Raw genomic sequence first — 22,110 nt, 5'->3', positions numbered from 1 at the left:
TCCTAATTTTAGACTTAACAAAGCCTTTTAAAAGAAAGATGGTTACATTAAGATGACGGAAGTATGTAAAAACTTATCACAGAGATGCTCCTGTTACCTGATGGGTTGAATGGTTCATCAGACTCCAGAGAAGAGGAAGAAAGGATAAAGAGAAATGACAGCTGTCTGAGGGAGCGGGGTGGGCCTGAGACAAGCCAGGAGTTCAAGAGAGGGGTGCACAGCGTCTCAGGAGACGGCCCGGGGAGATGCTTGGTGAATGTGAGCTGAGGCTATACATCTACTTCTGGATACATCCAAATAATCGCACAAGTCAATGCAGCACTGCCCTCAGAAACTAGACAAAAGAAAGCAAGCCCGTGTCTATTTCCTGGTGAGCTGCCTGTGGCCACCATATCCAAACACCCAGAGGCAGCACCCATTGACTGGTTTGTATGAATTTCCCATCCCTATATTCTGGCTTGCCCCATACTAATTTGGGCTGGTCCAGGGCCATGAGGAAATGTGGGCTTGCTGGGAAAGGTGCTATTCCCACCAACCCACCTATAGAAGAGCCTGGAACCTGAAGAGACTGGAACTTCCTGTTGTTGGTCTCCTATGACTTTAATTAGTTACACATTCCAAGATGCCAGCACTTAAAACACACAGTGGAATTGCTGAGTCATTTTTTGGAGTCTTATGATAGGAGGGCCCTAGAGATTATAGCCCTCATCCGATTCTCAACATGCCCAGTAACTAGCCCCCGTAGCCAGAGGCAAACGGAGAGTCTTCGTTCTGGAGCAGAGAAAGGGCACGAATGTGTTTCTGCGCTTGCCCGTTCCGATGTCCACAGTCTGGGGAGACCTCAGATGCTCCAAGGATGATCTAAAGAGACAGAATGACTTGAGCCCACGTGAATGTGGGTTTTACTGAACAGATAGGTGCGAAAGATATTCTTGAAACTTAGGGCAAGATTATCCAGGGTTTCGGGTCAATCTATGGCTGGCCACCACTGTTCAGAAATTGGTTTTCCATTTTGTATCCTGAGCCAGCTTATTCTGGGGTACATGAGACTCTACATCTCTGTGATCTCTGGTCCTGTTCCCAGCAGCGTGGGGGTCTCAGCAGCACCACAGTCTTAAAAGCTCAGTTTAGCTCCTCTGGGCTCAACATTCAGTCCCCAAAACTTCAGCAATCAGTGCCCTTCTCTTCAAAGAATCTGACAGAGCCAAGAACACCAGCCTGTTTAGCAAATACACATTTCTTCTTCACCAAAGAAAGGGAAGCTAACATGGATGCCCTCAAATTAATATGAATGTCATTTATACACATATTAAATATGTATATGTTAAAATACATTTAAAACCATTGAAATTCTCAAGTTTTAGGAAGTTCAGTTTTTTTTTCAAATTTCCCTTCTTGTGATATGTCTTAGTCACTGTTCTATTGCTATGAAGAAACATCATGACCAAAGCAACTTATAACGCTTTCAGAGGCATAGTCCATTACTATCATCGTAGGGAGCACAGTGGTATGCAGACAGCCTCAGCAGTAGCTGGGAGCTAAATCCTCATCCACAGGCAGAGAGTGAGAAATGCAGAGAGTGCATGGTGAGGACATCAGAGCACACCCCCAGTGAGCCGCTTCCTCCAGCAAGGACATCCTAATCCTTCTAATCCTTTCATACAGTGCCTTCTTCACGACTACACCTCCAAACACTGAGTCTACGAGGACCATTCTTATTCAAACCACCTCGCACAAGGCCAGACAGACTTTCCCACTTATCAATCACTTCTCTAAATTATCATCAGTTGTTAGGGAGAAAACAGAAGTCCCAAGAGGGTGTAATCAGAGCCACACCACAACAGGACAGAATAGAAACCAGTTTCTGGGTGTGGACTGGTGAGGCTAGTTTCACCACAGAAGGGGAAACCGGGAACCAGAGTGGAGAGAGGGGGCTCTGGCACATCAATTGACAACAGTCTTGTGACTGGGATAGAGGAAGCATCTTTTTAGTTCCTGAGGTGCCAGTGCCAAGTAAGGGCGTTTGCCCATGTCCAAACGGCTGGTTAGTGGGAGAGCAGCAGCTGAAATGCAGATCGGTTCCCCTTAAACCCACCCTTCTAATTAATTTTATTATAAAACTCTACAGTCACATTAGCAAACACAGACAAGGAAATCCCATAATCTCATATCCCAAGGACAACTGTTAGCATTCCAGTGGGGTTTCTGCAGGCTTTTCCCACATAGGAATTTTGTTTTCAAATTTAAGCTCATGTTCCACAAGTGACTTCCTATCCTGCTTTCTTCTTATTTAGCAACCTGAACAGCTGCCCAACTTCCTTGTTAATTTGGACGGTAAGCATCTTATCTAAGACTGTACTTTTACTCCACGGAGGCTTTACGGGTTAAAGGAGGCAACTCAATCATGGGGCGTTAGGCTCTTTTCCACCTTTTTGGCAGTGTACAAAGTGTTAGTTACAGAACACCTTGGGGTTTCCTCAAATCGGAACTATCACCCTCAAAAGTGCCTAACAGGCAAAAGAGTGTCTACTCGTCAACACATGATGAAAAGCTACGACGGATTTATCTTGAAGATGCCAGCATCAGTAATCTCGCTGGCCCGGAATCAAATGCATCCGACGAATGCTATTATTAATGAAGAGGGTCCAAAAATAACAAGTTAAAAAAAGCTGCCCTTCTCAGCCTCCAGAGACCATGTGCTTATAATGGCTTAATGCTCCACTTTCCAATTCAGAAACAGCAACAAAAGCAGCTACCCCTGTCCCCACGGCTCCACGTGGAAGAGTGGGGAATCTCTCCGAAAAGCAAACACACCTCTCTGGCTTAAAAATCAGAGCGGTCCGAACTGGCCAGAGCCAGTCAGTTCACTAAGGACTGTGTCACAGCTCAGTCAGTCGCTAGTCATCACGCCAGAGACAGTTTTTTTCTTCTCATTCTGGTCAAGTGAATGAGGAGCCCCTGGGAGCCTCTGACTTTTCACAGGTAGAGCTAGGACATAGGAGAGACTGCAGTGTGCAAGTGTGTGTGAGTGTGTGTGAGTGTGCCCAGTAGGAATGACACAAAGCACGGCTGCCACAAGGGGCCACTGCGACTGGAGGGAAGTGACTGGCCGAAGATCTGCTCGCTCCTGTGGCTGTTGAGAAGGCTTCCTTAGAGTCCATACACCATCCATCCGACCTGGAAACAGTCCCGCCTGAGCCTGGCAGCACACCTGTCCTAGCCTGGCAGCACACCTATCCGAGCCTGACAGCACACCTGTCCTAGCCTGGCAGCACACCTGTCCTAGCCTGGCAGCACACCTGTCTGAGCCTGGCCGCACACCTGTCCTAGCCTGGCAGCACACCTGTCCTAGCCTGGCAGCACACCTGTCCTAGCCTGGTAGCACACCTGTCCTAGCCTGGTAGCACACCTGTCCTAGCCTGGCAGCACACCTGTCCTAGCCTGGTAGCACACCTGTCCGAGCCTGGCAGCACACCTGTCCGAGTCTGGCAGCACACCTGTCCTAGCCTGGCAGCACACCTGTCCTAGCCTGGTAGCACACCTGTCCTAGCCCGGCAGCACACCTGTCCTAGCCCGGCAGCACACCTGTCCTAGCCTGGCAGCACACCTGTCTGAGCCTGGCAGCACACCTGTCCGAGCCTGGCAGCACACCTGTCCTAGCCTGGCGGCACACCTGTCCGAGCCTGGCAGCACACCTGTCCTAGCCTGGTAGCACACCTGTCCTAGCCTGGCAGCACACATGCCTGAGCCTGCCAGCACACCCGTCTGTCCGAGGCTGGCAGCATCTGCTCCCCGGACAGTGCCTACAGGTGTGGTCCGGTAAAGTCTGGCAAGGAGAGGACTGGGCATGCCCACTGCGAGCAAGATGGACTCTGCTCCCTCAGGGCGATGGGAGTCCTGTCCAGGAGTTAGCTTGCTACTGTTTCCCCAGTGCCGATTTAAAACCCTGTCGCTCCTCCTCAGTATCCCACGGCTACTCCATTCCTCAACAGGAAGCTGTGCTTCACCCCAGCCCGATGGTCCCTGTCCCTTTCCTGTCCGATGTTTAGGTAATTCTGATTTTCTCCAGACTTCTCCCTCCTCCTGAAAGTTACTGTTTATGCACAGGCACATCAAATGGCATAAGCACGCTTAAGAAACCAATCTGGCATTCTCCAGTGGAGTGGCAGGTGCACGCACCCTCTGCCTCAGGAGTCCTACCCTGGGGTGTCTCTCAGGAAGCTGTCGCGGTGTGCGCACTCAAGGATGTTCACAGCAGCACTGATAAAAATAGCAAAAACATACAAAATAGAAATAAAAATAGAAATGACCCAGATTCTGATAGAAGATCCTTCAAAACTGTGGTACATTCATACAGCGGATACCGTGTGAGACAGTAGTAAGATACATCAATCTCATGTGCAGTACACAGGGGAATCCTGAAAAAAGGCCTATGGTATAAGAATGACACTTATGGCTCTGAGAGAAGCAAAACTTCACAGTAGGTTACTTATGGAGACCGACTGAAGGCCTTGTCCATTCTAGGAGAGTATTCTAACCACTGAGCAATAGCCTCAATTCCAAACTAAAACTTTCAGAGAAACACATTCATAACTCTTAGATCTAGGTTGTCTGTTACTTCTTTGGAACAGTTCACACCATCTGTAAACACAGCATTGAGACAGAACAGCACAAGTTCATTTTCCTCCAAAGAGTTTATTTCCACCAGGCACAGAGACCACGCTGAACTGAAACATGAACATGAAAGGCGATCGCAGAAGGGAAGTATGATGCTGGGGTGAGGGATACGGGGGAGCACCCATGAAGTGAGGGAAGGATGATGCTGGGGGGGGATGCGGGGGAGCACCCACAAAGTGAGGGAAGGATGATGCTGGGGGAGGGATGCAGGGGAGCACCCACGAAGTGAGGGAAGACTGATGCTGGGGAGAGGGATGTGGGGGAGCACCCACGAAGTGAGGGAAGACTGATGCTGGGGAGAGGGATGTGGGGGAGCACCCACGAAGTGAGGGAAGACTGATGCTGGGGAGAGGGATGTGGGGGAGCACCCACGAAGTGAGGGAAGACTGATGCTGGGGAGAGGGATGTGGGGGAGCACCCACGAAGTGAGGGAAGGCTGATGCTGGGGGATGCCGGGAAGCACTCACAAAGTCTGGCAGTTAGAGACAAAGGCTGGGCCAGTAGGTCTGAATGCCACAGGAAACAGGGTAAGAGATCCAATACAAAGTAACAGGTGAGCCAGGAAGACTCCAGAGGACCTGAACAAGAGAAGGCTGTGGGACAGAAGCACCTGAACTCGGGGTGGGGGTGTGGGGGATGTGTTCCCCTCAGGTTAGTGATCGACACTGAGGACTGTAACCCCGTCAGGAGGCAGGCCGATAAACAGAACGTGGCCATGAGCTGTCTCAACCCTGCACTGACAGAAAAGGAATGGGGGCTCTTGGGGTAAAGCCCAGGGGTAAGGATGGTTGCCTCGACTTTTGTGAAAACAGGTGTAAGATCCTCACTGAATTGGGTTTTACCTTCCAGAGACAGATGGAGACAACGAATCTGAAAAGCTGCATTCCCAACAGACAACAAGTACCTTTTCCTGAACACCACATTTGCTCTGTCGGACTGAAGTGATCATTTTCTAAGCCTTTACCTTTCCCTCCAAACAATCTCACTCTGATATAGTAAAATCTACACAACAGACCCCTGATCATGTTCTCTTCGTCACTACAAAAAACAGAGATGTGCAAAAGATGTTACATTGGCTAGTAGCCAAAATTAATGAAATCCAAATATGAGGAGCTACAGTAAACACCCCGGGTTCTGTTCCAGCAGCTGATAGGCTGATATCCTACCCTCAGCCTCCCAGGCTCCCAGCTCGAAGCCACCACCACAACTGCTAACTCACCTGTGTATCCGAGGGCCGTCCCAATGTTTTCCCACTATCAAATCTGCTTTTACATTTTCTCCATAAGCAACAGCCGAATGCACGTCCAGCTCTTTCATAAAGGGAAAGGGGGGACACTTCTATCTGATAACAGTAGACGGGCCAAGTGGCAGTTCATTAACATTTCAAATTATTCTTTTCTCTGGTCTAGAAAGTCTACTTTTTAAAATACTCTTCTAAAGATGGACAAAATCATCCCCAGACAAGGTTCTCTTTGCTTGTTTTAATTTAATATAACAGTGAATGCTGACAGGAGCTACAGAAGAAAACCAGGCAGCGAGGAAGGAAGCCCTCCTCTGACCTGCTAGACAAATCTACCCATTAAAGCTGGGAAGTCAGCCAACCCCTGGCCCACTCAGCCCAGTGACGATGAGGACGGGAGAGGCCATGACCCAGCTCCCACCTGGGGCTCTCCTGCCTCAGGAGCTGTGGTATGAGCCCTGTCTTTGGACACTCAACATGGTATCTACCATCTCCTGATAGCACTGAACGGTTCATCAGGCTGAGGTTAGGACTTTCTCAGGACCCTTGGATCAGGGTCGACGTGCCCTTTCCTGTGTTGTACACCCCATGTGCAACTCTGAGGCAATCTCAGTCATTCAATTCTCACTTGGGGGGCACCACGTAAACCTACGAGCTGTTGACTCGTTCCTGTCAACAGGACTGCACACAGGGATCCGAGTTTCCTTCGCTTCACATTCTGACTCTATTCACTCCTGAGCGGTATACCTACAACATCTTCCTAACAGTAGCCATACTCCCCGTCTATGAGTGCTCTATAGAACACATAGACCTGGAGGACCAGTCTTTAGGAGAGGTGAACCCGTAAAGAAAGACTGGAGTGGGGATTGGGGGGTAACCGGTAAAGTGTTTGTCTTGCAAGCATGAAGACCTGGGTTTGACCTCCAAAACCCACATAAAAATAGCAGATGTGTTAACACACACTTATAATCCCAGCAGCAGGGAGGATCCCCAATCCCTGGGGCTCCCTGGCCATCCAGTCTGGCCTAGGTGGTAAACTCCAGACCAGTGAGAGACCTTATCTCAAAGGAGGTAGACAGCTCTGGAGGTGACATCTAGGCTATTGCCTAGCCTTGTCACACACACACACACACACACACACACACACACACAGCTTGCTATATATGAGCACAGAATTCCTGCCTCTCCTTTAAGAAACAAAACATTCACTACCTATGCTGGGCAGTTTTATGTCAACTTGACATAAGCTACAGTCATCTGAGGGGAGGGAACCTCAACTGAGAAAATGCTTCTATAAGATCAGGCTTCAGGAGAGCCTGTCAGGCATTTTCCTAATTAGTGATTGGTGGGAGAGGGCCAATTGTGTTTGACGCCATCCCTGGATTGGTGGACCTGTGTTCTATAAGACAGCAGGCTCAGAAAATCACAAGGAGCAAGTCAGTGAGCAGCACCCTCCATGGCCTCTGCAGCTCTTCCTCCAGGTCCTGCCCTGTTTGAGTTCCTGTCCTGACTTCCTTCCATGATGAATAGTGATGTGGAAGTGTAGGCCAAATGAGCCATTTCCCCCTAAACTTGTTTCAGTCAGGGTGTTTTTGTCAAAGCAACGGAAACACTAATTATGTGACAGGAAATAGGCTCAGAATCTAAAGCAAGGAAGGACACCAAGGAAGGACCATTCAGCACAATGGCTAACCAAGAACCCTTATCACAGACTCAGGCCAGGGCACTGTCGCATGATTACTCGACCATGCAGCAAAGCACTAGACAGTCACCCAGAGGCCTATCTTAATAAGCATGATGGGAAACCCCGGACAAGTGGGGATTCTGTTGGGTGGACTGTGGAGAGAATGAAGGATTCCACCCCAGAGCGCCAACATCCCAGGAGAGCATTCTTGGGACAGGGTTTTGCACATTTTTCCTTAGTCAACATTTTCATCAAGTTGTCCTTGAGGAAGTCATGAATAATAAATACACAGCTAAAAAGGCAGAAAAAAAAACAGTTACTTATTTAAAAAAAAAATAGAGACTTCAATAGCCAAAACTGAGTCAAAAATCTGTACACAAGCAGATTAAAAGTTATAAGTCTCCTTTTAACAGGTCCCCCTCCCACGTGGGAGGGTGTCAGCGCCTGCCTCTTGCCCTCCAATCTGCTCGGTGAGATAGCTCACCTTGTTTACCACCTCTGCTGGCGACTCCCAGATCAGAGGATGAAGATTTAGGCCAAGGACGCTCAAAGTGACACCAGTGCTGCCTGTGACATTGGACTGGGACGTTCTGTTACTCTTTGGGCTCAAGCTTCTAGAGCCTGATCCTAGCTCCACGATGTGCTCAGCCAGAGAATTCCACTGCCAAACACCTGTCCACCTAGACGACCATCTACGAGAGGGTCTCCCTTAGACCGCGCTTACGACATTATTTGGGCTAGGAACATCCCATGAGCATGGCCCAGCTCACCGATCTATTTTTCCTCTGGACCCTAAGCTGATCACACTTGGCTGCTGACAGGGAACCAGACTTTCTAGCACTCTGAAGAAAGGAACGGCGTAAGGAGGATCTTCACTCAACAGAAGCGCCATGCAAAATGGAGATGCTACCCAGTTAAGCATGTAGCTTGGCTCCCACTGGATTAGCATTTGTGGAAAGATACAGTCCACAGATGACACAAATGTACAGAGCAAAGGAGGTGATATGAAGAGAGAACAGAGACAACAGGGTAGGCCTCAAGTCAAGGACACCTGAAGCTACCAGGAAGAAGGGACGAACGGATTCTCCCCAAGCCTCTGGAGCGAGCAGGAGCCTGCGGACAACCTTAACGCTAAGCTAATCTCTAAAACTGTTGGGGATACATCAAGCCACCACGTCTGCAACAGTCTGTGATCGTATCCACGACAAACCAACAAACAACAAGGTTGTTGTTGTGGGCTGGAGAAATACTCCGCAGTTAAAAACACTGGCTGGTCTTTCAGACGACCCAGGTTCAATTCCCAGACCCTGCATGGTAGCTCACAACTGTAACTCCAGTTCCAAGAGATCTGACACCCTCACACTGACACACATACAAGCAAAACACCAATGTATAAAAAAAGTTTTAAATTACTTGAGGGTTAAATGTGGGCAGTAATAACTTTCTTTAAGGCAAAATATTGACTTTGTGTGCATATTTATGATTGGAACTTAACCAGTGTCACAGCAAGTCCAGCTCTGTTTTCAGTTAAGAGTTTAGGGACAGTGACATGCATCTTTTAGGACATCCCTTGTACCGATTTCATTAATAATCATTCCTTCACATGCAATTTCTACAGACAATAGGTCTATGCAAGGCACAGAACCAAACACACCAACCTCTATCGCACAGTCGGACAGCAGCTCACAGCTCTTGAGGAAGGCATCCGTATCACATAGGTATCAAAACAAGAAGAGCCAAACAGCTGAGGCCTTGCCATTGTCTTTTGTCAGGAGGGCGGCATTTCCTCCTGACTCCATGTGCTGCTCCATCTTCTCTACTGATGAATGCCGCTAAGATGAAACTATGATAAAACAATCCCTAAACTCCGCAGCAGACTGACAGGAGGACCCACAGCGTCCCCACACCTACTGGCCATGGCGTGCTAGCTGTGCCTGTGTCATGTTCTTGCTGTTCCAGGGGACAAACAAGCAAAGAAGATCAGGTCTGGGTGAGAGACTTTTGTAGTGTGGGTCTTCTCATTGTGCCTGATAAAAATACCGTTACTATTTTATTACTGTAGGTAAGAGTGAGAGTCCCTTTAAATTCAGTGAAGAGAAAACGAAAGATGAGTGTAAAATTGCCAGTTAAACCGTGCACGGCTAATGACGGTCTTCCGCTCGGTTGAGCGCCAGCACATCCACCAAAGAGTGGAGAGAGAAGGCTGCACCTGGTCTGGGAAGTGCTTGGGTTCTGGCCACTTCCCGGGTGTCAGTCCTCAGGTAGGTCATTTCTCTTCTATTGAGCTTCATTCTCCTCAGAGGCAAAATGGCAAAATGGCCCTGAACGGCGGCTGACCCACTGGTGTTGGTTAATGGTTCCGCAATGAATGGATAAAATGTTCTACGTCGGGACTAACAATCCACCTCAAATTGTTCCTCTTTACTTGAATTATGACAGTAACGTTGTTCTTTGTAGCTCTTCCCTTGCAATGATCATCAATATCTCCCTGGCTTTATAAAGTCTAGAAGGGCTGTTTGTTATCCTGGGAAGTTTGTGCTGGCAATGGGCATGTTTTCTCTCCTTGGACAGCAACACTTTTACAATCCAGTGATTTATGTGAGAGAACGTTGGTCCGTTATTATGGGTAATACATAACTAGTATTTCTGGCCTGGGACTAAAAGCGATTGAGTTAAAAACAGAACTCGAAGCATGCTCCTTCATTCAGAACTTACTGTCCCTTTGGTCCCCAGTGCAAAGCCATTCTCTTGCTTGACCCCCAGTCGGCAGGAGGGTGGGTTGTGTGGAACATGATTCTCACTGAGACTCTGAGTGTGTCCTTAGCCTGTTATGACTAGAATGGGTCAACCCACCAGTAAGGGTGGGGTCAGAGGCAAGGACACTGTGAGCAAATCTCTCATCATATCCTCCATCTCTCATCTCTCATCCCTGGACTGGGAGTGAGGCCGGAGTTCTTCTTTCTCCTTCCCCTCCCCCTCTCTACCCCCTACCTCCCTAAAGCAGCCATCACATGCACAGGGAGGTGGTTCGCCCAAATCATGCCCGCCCCACACTGGCACAGGAGGCGTATCTGATGTCTCCCTGAAACTAGCATTTTGGAACCCCTGGATGATCCATATCATCACTGCCAAGCATCTGAGCTCAGAAAATCCTTCGCTCAAACTGAAGAAAGACTTGCTAGCCTGGCCACCTCTGGACCAGTAAGCAAACCAGCATGACTCAATATGTGGTCTCCCATTCAAAAATGTAACTATTTGGAACTAGATTATCTCTCTTCCCACAAGACTAGTCGTTCTACTATAAAAAAAAAAAACCCAGGTCCCACTTCCGCCTTGGGAGCTCTGGATGTGCAGACCCACACGTCACACCAGGTTCAAGGGTGACGTGTGCTTTGGAAGGGCACTCTGCTTTGGAAGGGCAATCTGGTTTTGGAAGGCCACAGTGCCCTTTGGACAGTCCCCATGGTCTTCAGTGCAGTTTTCTAGCTACAGGGAACAGCTGGAAGGATGCTTGATCTTCCTGAGATGCAGATGTGGTGGGGGAGGCGTGACAGGCACTGGAAACACTTTTAAACTTAAGAGACAAAGGCCACCCAGGGCAGAAGGAAATCAGCCTTTCACAGGAAGGGCAGCTACAACTGAAGTAGGTGTTATTGTAATCAAATCTATTTAAACAAGGTTTTAAATTACTAAATTGAATCAATTTAATCAGCTTTTCATACGGAAAATGGACATATTTTTTCATCCAAAATTCATGTGCATGTAATTTCATTTTCAGAACTCTCGTTTTATATATTTAAAGTAGTAAATTTATAGAATCCATACTCAGAAGAGTATCCCCCAGACTGCTAGAAGAAGTGCAAACAATAGAACTACTTTGATATTTTCAATTTGCTCTCGTGTCTTCTTTTATCTCTGGGTTTGCTCTGATTGCCAGGATTACATTATTCTTAAGAATCAGCTATTCATTTGTCTGCTTGGCACTTTGTACTTCTGGAGAGAAAGCCAAAGGACAGCCATCTTATCTCCACATAATGCTATTAACAAGCACAATTTCCACAAATAAGATCCCTGGGTGGAGAAAAGAAGCCGCTGTTTCTGGAATGTAGGATAGGATGGCTTCCAGGATCGCACCAAGCACCACCGTGGCTCCCCCTGGCTCTCACGGCCCTTCCCCTGGCTCCCATGCACACATCTGTGCCTGCAGCTAGCAGTTTTGAAGGGCCTGCTATGATGTAGGCATTGGGTTGAGCACAGATTTGGCCTGACAAAGACGACTCCAGTTCAACAGGGAACACAGCTCCCACAGTATCTACACAACGGCGGTGGCAGCTTTGCAAAGGACCATGGCGGTCAGCCATAAACTCCGCTGGAGGTGTCAGGAAACAGCTCTTTGAAATGGCACTGCTTCCTCACGACTTAGCCCTACGACCTTCTAGAAGGCGGCACACAAATACACTGACTGGAGCACTGTATCCATTCTAAGATAAGGTATGGGGGAAAAGAAGGTTCTGGATGCAGCCAGATCTCACTGGGATTCTGGCTGTAACCACAGAACCTGAGGCAGCTTCACGCGGGGGCTGTAGGTCAGCGAACATGCACAGGGTACACTATTCAACCAGCTACTGACATTAGGTAATTCACAACTGGTGCTGACTTACGTGTGAGCTTTGGCATTCAAAATAAAGTTCCTTCCCATGCAGAGTTCTGTCTTCACAAAAATCCACAACCAAAGGAAAAAAGTAAAAACATCCACCCTGCAGCAAACCCCATGCCGGCAGCAGCCTTTCTGGGCTCATGTGGTTATCAGAAATCATTTGTTTATACAACAGGAACTCCTGTACCAGACAGACTTGGCACGCATAAGCATCAGCAAAAGGAAGAGCTGCTACTCTGCGTTCAATCACTCTCAAACGATTCTGAATTAAGGTTTTTGCAAAGGGTGAACTCCCGAAAGGCATTAAGTGATTTTCAAGTCATTAGGTGCTTGACTGAGGATCAGAGCCCTGTGGTGGCAGCTAGAACCCACTTTGCCATCTATAAAGTCATTTCCTACCTCTCAGTCAGCACTCCTTATTCTGTAGTCCCCACTACTTGGGGATGCTCACAGAACAAGGGAAGTCAGAACTGCTCAATACTTGGCTGGATACTCAGGGGGGCCCAGCTTCCAGGAGCCCAGCCACGCTGGCAGACCTTACAGAAAGTTCTATAGCCTTGTGACCAACAGCCCCTTTCCTATTTTGGTACAATATGTGCTTCAAAAAAAAATTAAAAACACATATGGTTTGTGTTTCTAAATGTAAAACATGAATAATTTTACTTAGTTCTGAAAAAAGAACAACTTTTTTGGTGTTTTGTTTTTTGTTTTGTTTGTTTGTTTGTTTTTGGTGGGGAATAAGGAGAAAGAAAAAGAGGGGTCCTCACCATGTAGCCCTGGACTGGCCTAGAGCTCAGAGATCCATCTGCCTCTGTCTCCTGAGTGCTGGGATTAAAACTGTACAACACTTGGTCCAGCGGGGACCACTTTGGGGGTGGGAAGTTTAGAGGTTACAGGAACAGTAATTAGCTTAAGGTCTTACAGAAGTTAAAAGAACTGAGACACTTTAATTCCTTCACCCTTCCCTTGACTCCTCTTAAGCTCCGTATTTGCCTGGGATTAGGGACCTAGATTAACTCTCCTGTAGTTACTACAGGCTCAGGCTGAGCCCCTCTGCCTGATATGAGGGTGCAGAGCGAGCCCACAGCCTACGAGTTTCCCCAGCAAGCCCTGGGATGTCCTTGGGCACCCAAATGTCTGCTGTGAGCCTGTTCTGGCTGATCAAAGTCACAGCGTACTGACCTTCCATAATAGAGTCTCTCAACTCCTGACCTCAAACCCAAGTGCACAGAGACCTCCAAAGCTTCCTGTCTTGTCTCAACTACAGTCTTTTTATGTCTCTAAGACTCCCTTGTTTGCACGAGCTGAAAAGCTCGCCAATGCAGCAGATCACAGAAGTAAATTCTGTAGAAGCCAGAGGCTTGCTTGAGATAAAGGGTCAGGGTTGCTGATGAATGCTCTAGATCAATGTTGCACATAATATATGTCTTTGACTCAAAAGAAAAACATATCATCCAAATTCACAGGGGCTCTAGGTCAAGGAGAAGAATTTCACCCACACTGAAATTCAAAATGGGAACTAATTCTAAGTCATTCCTGATGATGATGATGGTGGTGATGAAGGGGATGGAGGAGGTGGGGGTAGAAGAGGAGGTGGTAGTGGAGGGGGGATGGAGGAGGTGGGGGGGGTAGAGGAGGAGGTGGTAGTGGAGGGGGGATGGAGGAGGTGGGGGTAGAGGAGGAGGAGGTGGTAGTAGAGGGGGGATGGAGGAGGTGGGGGTAGAGGAGGAGGTGGTAGTGGAGGGGGGGATGGAGGAGGTGGGGGTAGAGGAGGAGGTGGTAGTGGAGGGGGGATGGAGGAGGTGGGGGTAGAGGAGGAGGTGGTAGTGGAGGGGGGATGGAGGAGGTGGGGGTAGAGGAGGAGGTGGTAGTGGAGGGGGGATGGAGGAGGTGGGGGTAGAGGAGGAGGTGGTAGTGGAGGTGGAGGTGACGGTGGTGATGATATGAGAGGCAAGGAATTGAGAACTGATGGAAGTCACACTCTAGGTGAGTGGTGGGTCAGAAAAGGACTCCTCAGGAGTAGCCAGTACAGCTGACATCCGTTCAAGAGTGAAGAGAATTCAGAAAAGATGCAGCCACTCCTGCAGAAAGAGCGGAGGAGTGGTCCCTTCCCCGTCCACCAGCTGCTGTCTGGGTAGCTCCGCCCTTTGTAAGCTTCCAGATCTGCTCCAGTGTCATTTCATCACACATTCTCACCTAAGTGGGTCCCTGTCACATCCTTTTCTGCCTCACCTGAGTTCAATACAATATCTAAAACCCAGTGGCTATACACACACACACCACACACACACCACACACCCCCCCACACACACACATACACACACACACACACACACACACACATGCGTGCACGCGCACACGGTGAGCATTAGCCGTCTGGGGTGGAGGAGGAGGTGACACAGAATGGACGAACAGGGAGACTCTCACTCATTTAAAGGCGGAGCCCTGCTCTGGAAGGCTCGGTACCCATCCCTCAGCTGTTCCATTTTGCGTAGGGAGAGGAGACCTAACTTGGAGCTAAAACATCTGATTTTATCACTGTCCAAATTCAAGTGAACTGGGGTATTCTATTTTGAATGCCAACTTTATCTTCTCTCTTAGAAACCTTTGAGGCATGATGGGGCCAGTCTGTAACCCTAGCACTTGCAGTAAAGGCAGGAGAATCATGAGTTCGAGGTCATCCTCAGGCACATAGTGATTATGAGGCCACCATGAACTAAAATATTAAAAATTAAAGTAAAAACCGCTCTGGATTCGATTGCAACCCCAGGGCTCCACCGAGACACATTTTCTAACTCACAAGCTACTTGCCTTCAGCACAGTACTTGTCAACTTACTTTTGCCACGACTAGATCAGCATCCTGTTCCTTTCAAACACTGTAAGACAAAAAATAAGAAAAAACATTAAAAAGGAACTAAATGGTTTCTATATGTAAACTACCACAAAGCACCACCATGCGGTTCCCACTTTCAAGGATGATCAATTTGCCCACAGACTGTCCTCATTCACACAATTTCTGTAGTTGCCACAGACGCCTGCCTACAACAGCAAAGACCAGCAGGACAGGAGGCATATAGGGTAGAGATCATGACTGTACAACTATGTGCATGCGTGCACGCATACACACACACACACACACACACACGCACGCATACACACACACACACACACACACTCGCGTGCGCGCGCGTGCACGCACACACACACACGCACACGCTCGCACACGCAGGCACACACCTTCTTAGGGCCTCTATAAGTTATCCATGGTTGATGAGCATGAGGAATGAGTATTTCTGCTCAGTAAGATGGCTCACACCCACCATTCAGACGCTCGGGAACAAAACGAATCTCTCTCCAGGCCCCAGCCCAAATTGGCCTTAATTCTCCTGTCTTTGCCAACCCAGGCTGTCTTTTCTTTTCCTTCTTGTGACAAAGTCTCTCTCTGCTGTGCAAGCTGGCCCGGAACTGAGGTCCTCCTGCGCAGCTCACCATGCTGAGACGCCAGCCACGAACCATGGCTGTTCCAATGCAATGCAATGCAATGCAATGCAATGCAATGGCCGTTACCCCGAGCGCAGTGCCTCCCTCCGCAGGTTCCCTAAGTCAGCTTCTACTGACTGCTCTGTTGCATGCTTGCCCCAAGATGACCCTACGACCTTGTGCCTGCCAGGACCCCTGGTGACACCAGGAGCTGATTTTGATGGTGTACATTGTCCTTTAAGGTCTGTGGGGTGAGGTAGGAGATTCTTAGCTGGAGGGCACACTTTGCCTACAAGCTGTAGTATTCTAGTGTGTGGCTTGTTACTTGCCTTTAGCTGTCTGAATAAAAGTCCTGATTTTGCCAAGCACTGGACTGGCGTGGGGTCCCCAGTGGAGGACCTGGAGGGTGGTCCGGAGGAGATGAAGGAGCATACAGGCCCATGGGAAGAACAATGATTTCGGACACCCAGACGCCCCAGGAATCCCAGGGACTAAACCATCAACCAAGGGATACACATGGTTCCAGCCAAAAATGTGGCAGAGGAAGGCATTGTTGGGCATCAGTGGGAGGAGTGGTCCTTGGTCAGGTAAACACTCCAGAGAGGCCCCAACAAAGGGAAACCGAGGAGGGGAGGCGGGAATGGGTCGGGTAGAGGGGCATATACGTGGAGGCAGGGGAGGGAGGAGGGGCTGGAGGGTCTTTGGGGAGGGGGGAAATCGGGAAAGGTTGCACCATTGGCAATGTAAATGAAGACGATATTCAATTAAAAAAAAAGTAAAAAAAAAAAAAAAGTCCTGTTTGAGTAAAGTATCTTAAAAGAACCAGAACCATGGCTGAAGGATGTATGCAGAATGTATGAAGTCTGAGTCAAGGAAACAGAAGGGGAAGGGGCAGAAACATTGTTTTTCCTCAGTTGTGACTCGAATGCTTTTGCAGTGTTCTCTTTAGCATCTCTCCTAGCCCATGGTTTAAAACACTCCCAAATGAATTCCTACCAAAAGCATCCCCTCCCACACATACAGAACAGAATTTGCAGTGTTGGACAAGATTGCAATTAACAAGAGCATCATTGTTTCAATAATCAAAGATGACTCCCAAACTGGGGGTGGGATGACCACAGGGCAGAAATCAGGATCTCTTATACTGCCCTCTGAAGGTGAGCATTCGACTTAGGAGCTCACTGCAGACAAGCAGGAGAGCACCTCTGGTTAGACAGAGGCCCATCTCTCTGGCTTCTGAGATACAGAGACCTGACTGAACCATGATGGTGCCACAGCCTATGGCCTCTTTGCTGGCTAACCCACTGGGGATCCACAGCGCTGAGCTGGGAAACACTGGGACCCAGTCTGCCCAGCAACTTTAACTCAGCTCCTGACAACCAGAGAAGTGTAATTCAGCGCTACAAGGGCGTCCAACTGAAGGCAGTGTTTGTGTCAAAGTCTTCCTTCCTCTGACACTTCCACAGGTTAGGAGAGCTGTTCTGACTTAAAGGTGACAACAGAAGAGCTTTCTATTTCCAAGATGAGTGACTCCTTCATCTGATACAGAGGACTTTAAGAGTCCTCACCTTTTCCATCGAAGGAAGGGAATTTAATGCTCCTCTCTCGAGCTTGCTGCAAAACTGCACAACACCAGATGCCCAATCCAAAGCAGACTGTCAAGGGATGCGCCTTCCCTGCACAGCACTCCAGCAACTGGTACCAACAGGAAAACTGAAAGCCCATTTGGAACTGGAACTGCTGGCTTGCTACCACATGGGTCTCATACACACCACACACACACACACACACACACACACACACACACACACACACACACACACAGTCTCATTCCTCCATCCATATATACATACATACAGTACCATCCAATTTCTTTTTCAGGCTTATTAAACAGATGGAGTTAACTAACAAAGAGTCTATGAATTTGCAGCCATAAGCTGGGGGGGGGGGGGTTGCCAGTTTTGACTTCAACGCCTCACAAGCAAGGCAGCTTGGCATCTTCTTAAGCATCAGCTACCTTGTCTCAAAGAGAATATGGATGAATAAAATAAATGTTGAAGAAAAACGTATGTGGCAGCCCCATCCAGACGAAGAGTGCCATTTGCTTCTAAAACCACACACTGTTTTTCTTCATAGCTGTGTTTTTGAAAATTGGAATAAGTTTTAGCCATAAAACAGTTTAAAGCAAACACATAGTTTAATTAAAAATGACCTGCTTTTCTAAAATCACTTGAAAAACTGACCAACTGTCCTGATTTATCTATATCTAAGCCTGACTATAGGATATACAAGTTTTAGGTTTAGATTTCCAGGTTTAAGGAGAGATAAATCTCCCCTACTCCCTGTGTAAGCCAGTAGACAGAGATATGCATATGTAGACAGAGATATGAATATGTAGACAGAGATATGCATATGTAGATAGAGATATGCATATGTAGATAGAGATATGCAGTGACAGAGTAACTAACAAAACTACTTGTTCACACGTTATAAATAGTTGCCGGTATAATCTGTTGTGGGCTTTGGGATGGTAGGATATTCTCCATCTTTTTAGTTTTTGCTGCGGTAGTCCAGATGTTTTGGATCACAGTGACACTGACACAGACTAATCACAAATGCCCAAATATCTGGTCTACTGAAGGAATGGAGAACAAAGGACAGACCCCACCAAAGTTGGAGCACAAACCCTACCAATGCTACTAGACACTCAACTGTTGCAATCACATAACCCTCCATCCAGCCTTTGGGGCAATAATCTAACAATGAAACCAAGGTCTGGGTGTGAAGGTACAGGCTTGTAAACGCCAGCACTTAGGAGGGGAAGGAGGAAGGTTGCAGTTTAGGCTCGGCTTTGGCTTCATGATGAAGCCATCATGTACTACATGAGACCCTGCCGTGGAAAACACTAAATAAATAAATATCAAGACTACAGTTTTACAGTCTCTTGACGTGGCATCTTCCAGCTTTTGCTGATCTGGTATTTTTGAGCACCCAAGGACACCATGACTTAAGTTTGCAACAGATACAAACAGAAACCAGTGCATAGAGTAACACAGTGAATATCAACAGCTTGGAAGTGCTCTAGGCTAGAGAGGTGTGGTTAGGCTGACAGCCAGCAGGAGGGCAGAAGGTGGAAACCTACGTAGACACCAGGCTGTGAGAGAAGGTGTAGGCCAGGCTGAGATGATTTCTTTGGAGACTCAGTTGTAACTGTCATGTGATGTTGCTCTGGAAGCTGTCTTGTGAGGAGGCTGTCTTGTGATGTTTTGCTGGAGCAGATGGTTGAGAAGGTGCCTGATGTTTAGAAAGAATATAAACCCAGAGACTGAGAGGACGCTCTTGCATTGGTTCGCCTTACAACAATTCCCTGGTCTTCACTGACAACTCTCTTGCATTGGTTCGCCTTACAATGCTTCCCTGGCCTTCCCTGATCTTTGCTTGTCCTAACTTTGCAGAGAGAAATTTGTAATATGCTGGCTGCTTCTTGCCACGTCTGTGGACTTTCTTCTGGACTAAGCCACGGACACTGACATTCATTGCTGATTGGACTGGACTGCCGCTGCTGATTTGTGTCTGGAGTCGCCCCAAAGAACTACTTCAAAACAGCTCCGCATCCCTCATTTCCTAATCTTTCTTCTACCTTCAGTTGGTGAGCTAGAAGGGAAGTGTTTAAAAAACTCTTATTAAAGGAGGCTTTGAAAGCTCAAGGCCTACACGGAGAAGAGACAGAGTTAGGAGAACACTTCTGCACCAGAGTGTTGTGCTGTGTTCTCCATCTTCCTGACTCAGGAAGTGAGCGGCACAGGAAGAGACGCAGCCTGCAGGCTTTACCAGCACTGGGCTGAGCAGGGCCATCCCATCTCACCCAGCCTGTGAGCTAAGTGTAATTCTCTACTAGTCAGTTTGCAATCATCCCTGAGTCTTCCTCTGGCTACACGCCCTCTGTCGTGCTCTTACTGAACTTTACAACTCTTTTCTGGCAAAACTGGCAGGCAGCTCAGGGGAAGCACTGAGCATGGTCCTGGAGCACACAGGGCTGCTGTGCCATCTCTGCTGATGGCTGGGAGCACCGGTGACAAGGGGCAGTGACAGAGTAACTCATGAGCCTGTGCAGGTCCAGCCGACCTCACTCCTTCCTGTGGGAAGAGTGGTCTGTATGTGTGCACTGGACGGGGGTAGGGAAGCAAAGTATACAGCAAGTATGCTGCCCCACAAACTGAACGATATACAATTCACTCTTTAAATTTAGTCCTGGCGCTCTAGATTTAAAATAAGTGACAAATATCCTATTGGAAAATTTTGCTTATTTTTCCACAAATCGTTTGTGGTGATCCTTTTCATTTTTTTAAAAAGTTGATTAAACTCAACACTATGTGCTAAAATATATGAGAAATGTAAAAAAAAATGAAAATAAATAATAAAAAGGTGACTGAGGAGGTTAAGGAGATGGTCTAGAGGATGAGAGTACTACGGAAGGCAGGACCTGCTCACATCCTAAGTGCCCACATCAAGGCCAGCAGGCACGGCCAGCTGCCTGAACCCCAGCATCGACGGGGGAGGCAGGAGGATCCCAGGATCCCAGAAACACTGCGCTTCAGGTTAAGAGAAAGATCCTCTCCCCCAAAACGTGGAGACTGACGGAGGAAGACACTCAAGCTCCCCCTCTGGCCTCAGCATGCTCATGCACGGGCACACACATGCGCATGCACGCACAACTGAGTTACTGAAATGTAACCAGCTATTGTCATAATCATATCTAATATTTGACAAAGGAGATTTAAGGTCCATGAAAATAACTTGGAGCATTGTTTTATCTTAAAAATGGAAGGCTGAGAGAAAAATGAGGTGTGTTTTCCTGTCACAGTATCTTCTTCATTCCACCTCCAACACTTCTCTCTGCTGGCAAAGGTTTTAAAATATTCATTGACCTGCCAGGACCATCTACACACACATTACAGGACACACATCGCATCTGAATGGCTTCTTTCTGCTCCAGCGATCACAGCTCTATTCAGTCACAACTGAAGGAGGAACCTCAGGGCTGTGCACAGTGTGGTGTCAGTGGCTGCGGCGATGGAGGATAAAAAAGCCATTTGATAGGAACGTCCGCATCGAGCCTGTCAACGGGGACAAGCGTTCCTTCCGTTATTCTTAACTTAGAATCCAAAGCACAAAAAAAGGCCAGGCAGGGACAGACTCTGCTGTAACCCCACAGAAGGCTTGTGCGCCCACAGGACACACACAGAAGCTCCTCAATGCTCTCCAGTGCAGGGTGCCCCTGGCTCCCTGCCGGGGCAGGGGTGGGGGTGGGGGGAGGCGCAAGAACAGGCCCACTTTTACCCAAGGCCTGTGCAGCTGCAGACAGACACACAGTGTCTGGAATCTTCCATGTTCATGGCCACCATGAAGCCCTGTGTGCCCAACAAGTCCGGGCTCAGACAAGGCCATTCATTGCAGAGATTCTCAGGTCCCCCATTTCCCTAAGAAAAATGGATTTTCCTGCAACCTTTCATTCTGGTCCCAGTCCAGCACTTCCTCCTAGGCTGTGTGATACAGAAACCTAACAAGGTTAAACTTGAGTCCGACCACGCTTCTCGCCCCCGCTTCCCTCCTCCAGTCCTCCAGTCCAGGCGGTGATAGAGTGTGTGTGTAGATGGTGACTCCCAGCAGACAGAGCTGGAGCATGATGACACGGCACACTGGCTGGCATCGAGGGAGAAACCTAGACTGTAGCAGAGGCGTGGAGGGCCAGCAGGCTCTCACGCCTCCAGTGGGACACAGGCCTTAGCCAAAGCTATGTGTGCTCATTTACTCTTTGTTTATATAAGTAAACAGTCCCTACGCCTCCTTAAAGAGGTACCATGGACTCACTGAGGACTTTGTCAAATATACAAGTCAGGGGCTGGGAAGAATGCTTAGTTTCTAAGGCACTTCCCTACAAGCACAAGTTGCTGAGTTTAACTCCCAGAACTTCTCTCTCTCTCTCTCTCTCTCTCTCTCTCTCTCTCTCACACACACACACACACACACACACACATAGCTGGGTGTAGTGACACATGCTTGCAGTCCCATAGCTGGCCAGGCAGAAGGAGAAAGGCACTGTCCAGGCCACCTAGTCTCCTAGAAAGTTCCAAGCTAATAGGAAGGGGTGGACAGCATTTCTAAAATGACACCTGAGGCCAGACACACCCCCATATACACAAACATGGATCCAGTGTTTCTGTGCGCATGCCAATAGAATACTTGTCACTAACACTTTCATCCTGCACACTGCACCGGGGAGCACACAGGGTTTCTTAAGGGAACCTGTAGAAGTTTGCCAAATAAGAACAATGAACTCAGATACCATCAACTGCAGGGTCCATTTTTAT

At 48.1% G+C, this 22,110-nt stretch overlaps 1 protein-coding gene across 4 annotated transcripts in view; it reads right to left on the bottom strand.

Moving 5' to 3' along the window:
- Positions 1 to 22,110, bottom strand: part of Fyn (FYN proto-oncogene, Src family tyrosine kinase) — a 196,318-nt gene that overhangs the window by 155,976 nt on the left and 18,232 nt on the right. The window contains exon 2 of one of the 4 annotated variants that reach the window (XM_052163520.1): positions 15,096 to 15,135. The exons of the other annotated variants lie outside the window; for them this stretch is intronic. The gene's annotated coding sequence lies outside the window, so the exon portion shown is untranslated. The remainder of the gene's footprint in view (positions 1 to 15,095; positions 15,136 to 22,110) is intronic. 4 annotated transcript variants of the gene reach the window in all.

The sequence above is a fragment of the Apodemus sylvaticus genome, chromosome 19 (assembly GCF_947179515.1).
Source record: "Apodemus sylvaticus chromosome 19, mApoSyl1.1, whole genome shotgun sequence".
NCBI classification, from domain to species: Eukaryota; Metazoa; Chordata; class Mammalia; order Rodentia; family Muridae; genus Apodemus; species Apodemus sylvaticus.
Note: the sequence above shows the minus strand (reverse complement) of the source record. Positions and strands in the feature narration are given on the sequence as shown.